This window comes from Macrotis lagotis, chromosome 1, assembly GCF_037893015.1.
Source record: "Macrotis lagotis isolate mMagLag1 chromosome 1, bilby.v1.9.chrom.fasta, whole genome shotgun sequence".
Lineage (NCBI taxonomy): Eukaryota > Metazoa > Chordata > Mammalia > Peramelemorphia > Peramelidae > Macrotis > Macrotis lagotis.
This window is the reverse complement of record NC_133658.1, coordinates 58,119,823-58,130,188: the sequence shown is the minus strand read 5'-3', so window position 1 is coordinate 58,130,188 and position 10,366 is coordinate 58,119,823. Positions and strand designations below refer to the sequence as shown.

General features: G+C 38.5%; 1 non-coding gene across 1 annotated transcript; it reads right to left on the bottom strand.

Moving 5' to 3' along the window:
- Window positions 1-6,238: 6,238 nt before the first annotated feature.
- LOC141510674 (small nucleolar RNA SNORD35) lies at window positions 6,239-6,324 on the bottom strand. The gene has a single exon (XR_012475103.1). It is a non-coding gene; the product is annotated as a small nucleolar RNA SNORD35 (small nucleolar RNA).
- Window positions 6,325-10,366: the final 4,042 nt, after the last annotated feature.

Genomic DNA, 10,366 nt, shown 5'->3' with positions numbered 1-10,366 from the left:
ACATTAATTTTCATTGGAGCAGAGTATCCTCATTGATATTCTCATCTCTGTGGGATCACAGGTCTGAGCCAAAAAAAAAGAAATGGTGACTTAGACTTCCATCTGCCTCCTGTCATTAATAGTGCTGTGAGGCATGTAGGTCATTGATAACCTAATCAATTTCTCATTATATGGCTTCTTGATGTTCATGAGAACTTTTTGGAATATCGTACTGCATAATTTCATAGTATCAAATGAATAGGCTTGAACTGAGAACACCGGGGATTCCTTTGGTTTGCTGACCATACCCCAAATTTTTGTTCTATTCTCCTTGCTCCACACACACGTGAGCTGTACATTTTTAGGCCTGTCTTCAACTGCTGTGTGGTTAATCCCTCCCAACTGCAGGAAACTTAGATATTTATAGGTTTCCCTTTGCATGAGGGCTTTGATGATCAAGAGTCAGGCAGCCAAATGTCCCAGCAATTTGTCCTATCTCCAATGATCAAAGGAAATCTTAGTATTTGGAGCTATAAGAAATCTTCATTTGTGGATGAAATTGAGTCTCAGAGAGGGAAATTACTTGTCCTAGATGATGAAAGAATATAGGAAGAGGAAGGATTTGAACCCAGGTCCTTTGATTCCAACATCGATACTCTTTCCTTTGCTGTTATTGTTCTTATTACTGTTTAGTCATTTTTCAGTTGTGTCTGACTGTGACCCCATTCGGGGTTCTGGGCAAAAGATATTGGAGGTTTGTCATTTCCTTCTCCAGTTCATTTGACAGATGAAGAAACTGAAACAACAGGACAAAGTGCCTTGCTCAGGGTCACACAGCTAGTAAGTATCAGAGGCAGAATTTGAACTCATGAAGATGAGTCTCCCTGACTCCAGGTCTGGCACTATGGTTGTCATCTAGCTTCCCTCCAATCATAGAAATGAGATTTGGATCCTAAGTCTAAGTTGACATTCACTATGGACTACAGACAGGACAATAGAGAATCACTATTCCCCCCCCCCCCCAAATATAAAGGTCTTCTGGGATGAAGAAATTACCTTCTAGTTGGAACATTCTCCTTTCTTCTCTGCCTGTTTACGTCCAACTCCACCTTTAAGGTCCATGTCAAGTTCGACCTTCTCTAGGAAGCTTTCCCCAGACTACCTCAATGTAGACTGATTTCTCCTATTCTGACCTCTTAGAGCATTTCTGTTCATGCCCCTCATTTTGGTCCTTGTTCCTCTTTTATTTTGCATAATAATAGTTAGTTAGTCTTTATATAGCATTGTTGTAGATCCTCATCATATCATATCTTGGTAATTACAATATATTCTGGTTGGAATTCTTGCCATCTCTTTCTGCTACATTTCAAGGACTTCTCAAGGCAAAAGTCTTGCCTTTCTGTATATCTCTGGTAAGTGTGTAATCAATGCTTCCTGACTAATCTCATGAGACATTCTATAATAGTAGGAAGACACCCACAGCTATCAGCCCTTGAGTTTAGGAGCAGTTATTACTCATGCTTCTACATTTCTAGAAAATTTTATAAGAATGGTCTATATTTATCTGCATCAAGGTTATCTGTGACAAAAATATGAGAAGATAATAGATCTTCATACATGAGTTTTTTGCTACAAATTGTGTCTTCATCATCACACTACTGGCTGGGAATATAAAATCCTGTTTGTCTATTGTTTTGTTGATTTTTTTAAAAAAAGCATTTGATTTGGTAGGAAAAATGTAGTCTTAAAGGCTTTACTCTGAAAAGATGCATGTACACACCTATAAAATCATGTCAGATTCTCTCATGGATATGATAATTTTATTCAATTATATGCTGAGTATCAACATTGAATGAGGCACCAAGATATACCCTTTCAAGGTGGTTCTCAATGTTATACAGTATCCACAAAAGAAAGATTTTCTTCCATTGATGAACTTCACAAAATGCTCTTATTTGTAGATGACATTATGTTAATTGTTTGAACCCTAGTGAACTATATCATTTTTCAAAAGAGATAAATTCATCCATCTATACTAAAAATGGATCATAAGGATATATTGTCCATATTATAAGATGTAGTTGTCTGGATAGCCTATTAAATTAGTCTACCTTTTCTATGTTGTTGTCGTCATTGCTGTCTTTTGTTCTTAAAGAAGCCCATAACATCAGGGAGGTGATGCCATGACAAGCACATGAATTGCATTTGAGTGAGGGGGCTGTACTAAGTCACCAGTCTCACTTTCTCCTCCGGAGTCATCTGGGTTCAGATATGGATCAGGACGACTGGAGATGGCCCTGGATATGAATCAGTCAGGGTTAAATGACTTGCCCAAGGTCATATAGCTAGTAAATGTCAAGTATCTGAGGTCAGATTTGAATACAGGGCTCTATCGACTGTGATAGTAAATGAACAATGTGGGCTAAGGATTCAATGCTCAGTTATGTCTAACACGTTTCAGTTATGTCTAACACTTCATGACAACATTTGGGTTTTTTTTGGCATAGATCCTGGAGTATTTTGTCATGTTCTTCTCCAGCTCATTTTACAGATGAGGAAATTGAGACAAATTGTATGCAATGATTTGTCCAGGGTCACACAGCTAGTAAGACAGTAAGTGTCTGAGGCCAGATTTGAACCTGGACTTAACTCCAGCCCTGGACTGCACTATCTGCTGGGACACCTAATTGAACAAAAAGAAGATATTGAGCTAGATTGCATAGAGAGAGTTGTGCAATGGTCTTTTTCTGGTCTACAAACTCCCATCTTTTAACATCAGTGCTTTCCTCACAATGCTACACAACTGCAAATCTTTTAATCTCACAGTCTCAATAGGGCACTCAGAATAAAGTTGCTAGAACTAAAGAGGATTCTCAAGAACTTTTTTTCATTTTTTTCATTTTTTTTTTAGTTTTTTTTGTAAGGCAAACAGGCTTAAGTGGCTTGCCCAAGACCACACAGCTGGGTAATTATTAAGTGTCTGAGACCGGATTTGAACCCAGGTATTCCTGACTCCAAGGCCGGTGCTTTATCCACTATGCCACCTAGCTGCCCCTAAGAACTTTTTTTACCCCCCCCCCCCAATTTTATAAATAAGACAGCAGATACCATCTTTTCAGTATCTTCATTTTACATTTAAGGAAACTGAGGTCTGGTGAGAAGTGTCCTACCCCAAGTCAGGTGTGCTAGCTTGCAAAGTCAGGTCTTCTAACTAAATTGTTTGCTGTTTTCATGACAAGCTGCTGCCTTTTGCCCCCAAGAAGGTTCATATTTCATCCTCTTTAGTTGTCCATGTGGTGGAAAAGTTGTTACTATTTTTTGGCAAGACAATTGGGATTAAGTGACTTATTCAGAGTCACATGGAAGCATTCTTTTTATCCCCCAGGATATGGTGGTGGAAGAATAACATGCTTAGATCTGCAAAGACAGGGTAATTATATATTGGCAATTGTGTTCCTGAGACATCAGTTCATCTTAACCACTCCTTCCAGACTGGCTCATCAACTCACTTGCTCCTCAATGCTCTTTCTTTGACCTTCTAGCATCAATCACTCTGGACTTAAAGTTTATAGCTTTCTATAAGCAAGAGTTCCTTTGAATTAATAGAGGAAAGAATGGTTGTAGGAAGGAATTTTACTGCCTAGGACATACTAAGTTTATTGACCAGTTATAGTTGCAGTTAAAGAAGATAACTAATCTCTCTCCCATTTATTCTTTAGCTATGCTCCTTTCAGAGCTGATATTCCTGGACTGTATCTTCTCTTATTTTGTTTATGTGACTCATAGGTGGGTTTTTTTTTTCTGGTCAAATGTAATTTAGCACACACACACACATATATGTATATATATTTATATATATATATATATGTCAAAAAGAGGAAATAGATGGAGAATGCTGGGAACCTAGGATTCTCTACACATTGGACGTTTTCCTGCTGTGACCTGATCTGACAGATTTCAAATCTACTGTCCTGGGAGAATGAGAGGATAGGATGACTTTTTTCTTGTTTAAAGTTCTTTTAAATATAGTTTTCTTTAAAGTTCCCAATTTCTAATAGACCCTGGTTGGGTCTATTGGACAATGGAAGATAAATGATTTTGCTTAGAAATACTCAATTACAGATAGACCCAGCACAATCTATGTTTCATGTTGTCCTTCACAAATAGAGTAGAAGCACTAGGAGGGGGGAGGTCATTCCATTTTTTCTTTCTTCCTTATCATAAGACAAATTTGTAGTCTTTCAGATTGTGACTTCACAAGGAACACATTGGATGTCAAAGTTTACCTCTAAGCCTGCTAGCTCTCTGAAAATACCTTAGGATGTTCCACTGCTCTCTTTTGATGTCTTAATAGGAAAATTCCCTTATCCTTTCTTGAGGCTTAATCTTTTTCTTGACCTCTCTTCTGGTCTTCTTTCCTCTGTCTTTTCTTTTGTTCTTTTTATTAACCCTTCTTTTTCTCCTTCTTTCCATTCTTCCTTTCTTCCTTCCTGAAGTTTTTCCTTTCCTTCTTGTGGTTTCCATTCTTTCTTCCATTTTATTGATAATATGGCTCAAACGACTGAAGAAATTCCAAGGTGGTCTAGTCAGCAAACATCTCTCAGAATAGTTAAATCCAGCAAAAGTTTTTGTGTTTTGGGGGAAACTGAATCAGCAGATGGGAGAAATAGAATAAAAGGATAGGAGGTAGAAGATAGAGAATCTGTAGAACTAGCTGTTCATGAAATTGGTGGACATAGACAAAAGCAAGTCACTTAGGTTCAGAAAGTTCCATAGGAACCTCTGGCTAATTCTCAGAAAGATAGAATATTAACAGATGATGAGTTACCAGAAATGACACATGCCTTTCACTTTCATTGTTTTGCTTAGAGGAAGGAATTTTCCCCCTCCTCCCTTCTCCTTCTATCCCTACCCCAGCCCAGTCCTAATCTACCCAGAGGCTTTGTACTAGTGCTAAACCCCTACAAGCACAATGACCTAATCTCAGACCTATAATCCAGGTGACTCAGCTCAAATTACAGAAAGAAGTAAAATATGTGTGTGTATATCCTAATCTTACATTATAGTAATAAAAAATGTGTTTGTACTCACATTTGAGAAGCTAGATGGTGCAATAGATAGAACACTGAACTTGGAGTTAGGAAGATCCACATCTTCATGAACTCAAATAAGACCTCAGACACTTACTAACTGTGTGATCCTGGGCAAATCACTTACCCTGTTTGCCTCAGTTTTCTCACCTGTAAAATTCACTGGAAAAGGAAATGCCTAACCACACCATTATCTCTGTCAAAAAAAAAACCCCAAATGGTGTCAGAAAGTCAGATGTGACTGAAACAACTGAATTGTAAGGACAGCATATAGCCACATTCATTTAGGATATATTGGGTGATTAGGGAAGATTAACATCTCTGGTTTGAAAGCTGCCATGCTTTTTTCAAGGCTACTCATTCATTTTTGGTGTCCACCATTACCTAATTCTCACCTATGATTCCAAGGAGCTGTGGTATGTACAATGGCCCTACCTGGGTAAGCCATCTTGGCAGATGGATTAAACCAGGTTATGGATAACCAACAGATTTCAAACCTGTTGGTGAGTTAGGGGAATGATTACCTTAAATACATCAAGACTTCCCCCCGTAAAATGGGTGGAGGAGAACAATTTATTCCAATGGTCAGGAAGGCAAATGAAGCAGGTGCTGTGGAGTGCTCAGAACTTGGTTAGACATTGAAGACACCAAGTCATTTTGATTTTTCTCCTGTCACTGGACTTCCATAACTCTGGAAGAGAGAGTGTGCTACTCTGCCTCACTTAAATCTAATTCATGTGCTAATGAAGACACCGCCCCATGATGACAATGGTTGTCTTCAAAATGGAAGACAGACAACAGCTTATATACATTTGCCTAGTGATTGCCATGGAATCAGCCCTGGATTTGGGGACCTGTGTTTGATTCCAGGTCTGTTACTTGCTACCTATGTGACTATGATTAAGCCATTTAGTCTCAGTTGATCTCAGTTTCTCACTTGTAAAATGAAGGGATTTGACTAGATGATTTTTTTTTTTTTTGCCATAGAGGATAGACTTTATTGGACTCACACCAGCAGTTCGTACTTCTTCAGCACCTTTGTGTATTTATGGATTTTTCCCTCCACATTCTTCTCAGCTTGCTTGTGCAGTTTCTGTAGGAGAGAACAAACAAACTTGATTGTGGGTCCAGGAACCAGAACCAGGTAGCTGGAACCCTCCCTCTTGTGCCTACTGGCATCAGCTGAGACATGTGGCTTTGTCGGCAGTACCCTAGGGGCATCTGAAGACCATCATGAGAACAAACATCATCTGCCTAGATGATTTCTAAGGTCCCTTCCAGGTCAAAAATCTATGATTGTGTGTGTGTGTGTGTGTGTGTGTGTGTGTGTGTGTGTGTGTGTGTGTTATATGCATGAATATCTATATCCATCCATATATATATAATATATATATTATATATATACATAAATAGTCATATATACTCATAGGGATTTAAATATAATTTAAAAGGTTTCCAGTCTTTTAAGATGAGAGTTTTATTTTCTCCCTCTCTCCCCTCCCTTCCTCCTCTCCCCCTGACAGAAAGCAATCTAATATATGTTCTATATTTATAACCATGCTAAACTTAGATCAATATTAAACATGTGGTGAGAGAAGAAATAGATCCAAATAGAATAAAGAAAACAGTAGAGAGAAAAAAGTAACAATATATAAGACAATTTTTAAAAATTGAAGATAATAAGTGGTGGTCTTCATTTAAACTCCACAGTTTCTTTTCTGGATATGGATGGTATTTTCCATCACAAGTCTTTTAAAATTGTCTTTGATTACTGTAATACTGAAATGAACAAGTCTATCATGGTTGATCATCACCCAGTGTTATTGTTAGTATATATAATGTTTTCCTGGTTCTGTTTATTTTACTCAGCATCAGTTCATGCAGGACTTATTCTTTTGAATAATGACACAACAATTTTTTCCCGTGTGTTCTAGCTTTGTATTACTTTAAAGTAGTAATGAATACTACTGCTCTTCTCCAAGTTAAGTCTAGTAAGATTTAATGGCCTTATGCAAAAAAACCCCAAACCAAAACCAAAATAAACCCCACCCCCCCAAACAAAAACCCCAAGCAATTCAAAACAAAATCAAAAATAACCCTCTTCTCATCCTTTGGCTCAATAATCTCTCCCATGAGACTAGATGTTACTGATATGGGGAAAATTATTCTCTGTACAAAACTATTCCTAAAAATTTTATTTATAATAGTACAAGAAACATCTTGGTTATAGTTATGGTGGTTCTGGTCCTTCATTATCAAAGAAGATAAAAAAATGACATCACTGTTTTTGAGATAAATTACAGTGTGTCTGGCTGTAGTTGATCAGACCAATATGAACTCAGAAGGGTCTGCCACAAGTTGGGCACAAATAGTCAATGTGAACCTCCTGGGGTGCTTACTCTAAACTCATGTATGTCATGTTTTCTTTGATCCGCTTCCATTCTACCTTCCTCATAGAGTTCAGCCCCCTCACTGATGAGGGCATGCCATGCTGATGGTCCTGTGGCAGTGTCTTCCATTTTGTACAGTTAGTTCTAAAGTTCTTCAAGAGATCTTCAGGGTGTCTCAGTCTCACTTCTTCTGACCCACTTTGAGTGCTTGCCCTGTGTGAGTTCTCCATAAATAGTCTTTTTGGCATACATCTGGTATTCTAACTACATGACCAGCCCATCATAGTTGCATGGTAGTGATGTTGGACTAGGCAGTTTAACTCAAGAAAGGACCTCAATGTCTGGTATCTTCTCCTGCCAGGTGATCTTCAGAATCTTTCTAAGATGATTTAAATGGAAGTGATTCAGTTTCCTGACATGGTGCTGGTAGACTGTCCAGGTTTCACAAGCATATAGAAATGAGGCTCTGTAGACCTTCAGTTTGGCAATTAGTTTAATACCTCTTCTCTCCCACATTTTCTTTAGAGACTTTCAAATACTGAACTAGCTCTGGCAATGTATGTGTCACCCTTACTGTCAATGTGGACCTCCCTGAAAAGGACATTGCCAAGGTAAGTGAACTTGTCTACAGAACTCAAAACTTCTCCATTTGCTGTAATTGATGGTTCCACATATGGATTGTGTGGTGCTTGCTATTGGAGCACCTGTGTTTTCTTGGTATTGTTAGGCCAAAATTAGCATAAGCAGCAAAGAATTGATCTATACTCTGTTGCTTCTCAGCTTCAGATGCGTTATTGATGCACCATCATCTGCAAACCAGCTTTTTAAAATTGAAGAATGTGTCATCAGTGTGATAGCTGACTTTGAGGCCATGTTCATCCTCAGTTCATCCTCATGATAAAAAGTATGGGAGCAAGGAAACAGCCTTGAGTCACTGCATTGGTGACTGGAAAATCTTGAGAGCATTGTCCACTATCTAGAACCTGGACCAGCATACCGTTATGAGATTGATGTACAATACTGATGAACTTCTCTGGGAAATCAAATTTTGACATCATTTTCTATAAGCCCCCATAACTGATGGTATCAAAGACCTTGGTCAGATCTATGAATGTTGTATATAGACCTCTGGCATTTTTCCTGGGGATTTTGGGCATCAAAACTATATGAACTGTTCCTCAATCCTTTCTGAAGCAACGCTGGCTCTCAGGGAGGTCACCATCTTTCAGGTGATGGATCAGCCTATTGAGAAGGACTCTGGCAAGAATCTTACCAGCAATGACTAAAAGAGAAACACCTCTGTGATTTTCATAGGACAATCTATTTTCTTTACCTTTATAGTGATGAATGATGAAGGTATCCTTGAATTCTTGGAGGATAACCTCTTCCATGCTTGGAAAATTTCAGTCAACTTTTGGAAGAGTAATGGACCTTGTAGATCTCAGAATAGAATCACCACCAGGTGCTTTACCACTTGAAAGGAACATAAAGGCATTCAAAACCTCTTCTTCAGTTGAAACTTCAGCTAGGGACTGACTTAAACCTGAGATAAACTGTCATTGGCTTCTGTACTGATTGATGATGGTCTATTAAAAACAGTATGGAAGTATTCAGCCCATCTGGCTGAGATGATGTCTCTATCATTAATCTAAATGACTCCATCAACACTGAGTAGTTGGGGCAACTAGGTGGCTTAGTGGATAGAGCATTGACTCTAGAGTCAGCAGGACCTGAGTTCAAATCCAGCCTCAGATACTTAATAATTACCTAGCTGTGTGAGCTTGGGCAAGTCACTTAACCTCATTGCCTTAAATAAATAATAAAATTAACAAAACAAAACAAAAAACAGAGTAGTTGAGATGCACCATGGGTCTTTGGTCCATAAATATCCTCCAGGTCATCATAAAAGTACTTTGGTTTGTTACTATATGCATAAAACTGAATTTCATCTGCCGTCTTACTGAGTCTTGTTCTTTACTTTTGATGGAATTAAATGTTGCCTTCTTAGAAATGAATGAGGTATCCTGCTAATAAACCATGTGGAGTTCTCATTTTTCATTTTCATTACATTGCCCACCTTCCAGAACCTGGACCAGCATACTGTTATGAAACTGATGTATAGTACTGATGAACTTCTTTGGGCAACCAAACTACTCAGTTCTGTATTTCCCCATCATTTTCATCAAGTCAGTCTTAATGTTTGTGAGTAAAGCAGAGCTGTATACCAGATCTCTGAAGGCTGCCCACTCGTTTTCTGCTCTCCCTTTGCCAACTGTGTGTATTGGCTCAGTTTTCCCTTCAAGTTAATGACAAACTGTTCCCACCCAGAGAGACACTCTAATCTCTTGACATTGATTCTTCTAGTATTCATTTTGCCTTGGGGCTGCTGCTTTGGTTGAAGGTGAATATTTAACTTGCAGAGGATGATTCCATATGTGGTGCAGCACTCTGCACCACATATTGCCTTTATCACTCTCAAATCCTGTCTGTCTCTTCTCCTTACAATCACATAGTCTATTAGATGCCACTGTTTGCTGTGAGGGTGCACTCAGCAAGTTTTATTGCATCTGAGTAAATGGAAGGCAGTGTCTGTGATGAGGTTAGGAAATGTATAAGTCTTTAGTAGGAGGTGACCATGATTGTTGCTGTCTCCAACTCCATTCCTCCCAAGGATTCTCTGCCATGTCTGGTAATCTGAACCTTCTGTAGCATTAAAATCACCCAGAATTTTAAGTTTGTTCTCTTTTGGTACATTGATGATAATAGTTTCCAGGTCTTCACAAAATTTTTCTTTGACTTTATCAGGGTTCGTCATGGTGGGAGCATAGGCATTGATGATAGTGGCATAATATTTTCCTGCAAGTGACAATCTCAATGTCATGAGCCTATTGTTCACACCTTTTGGTA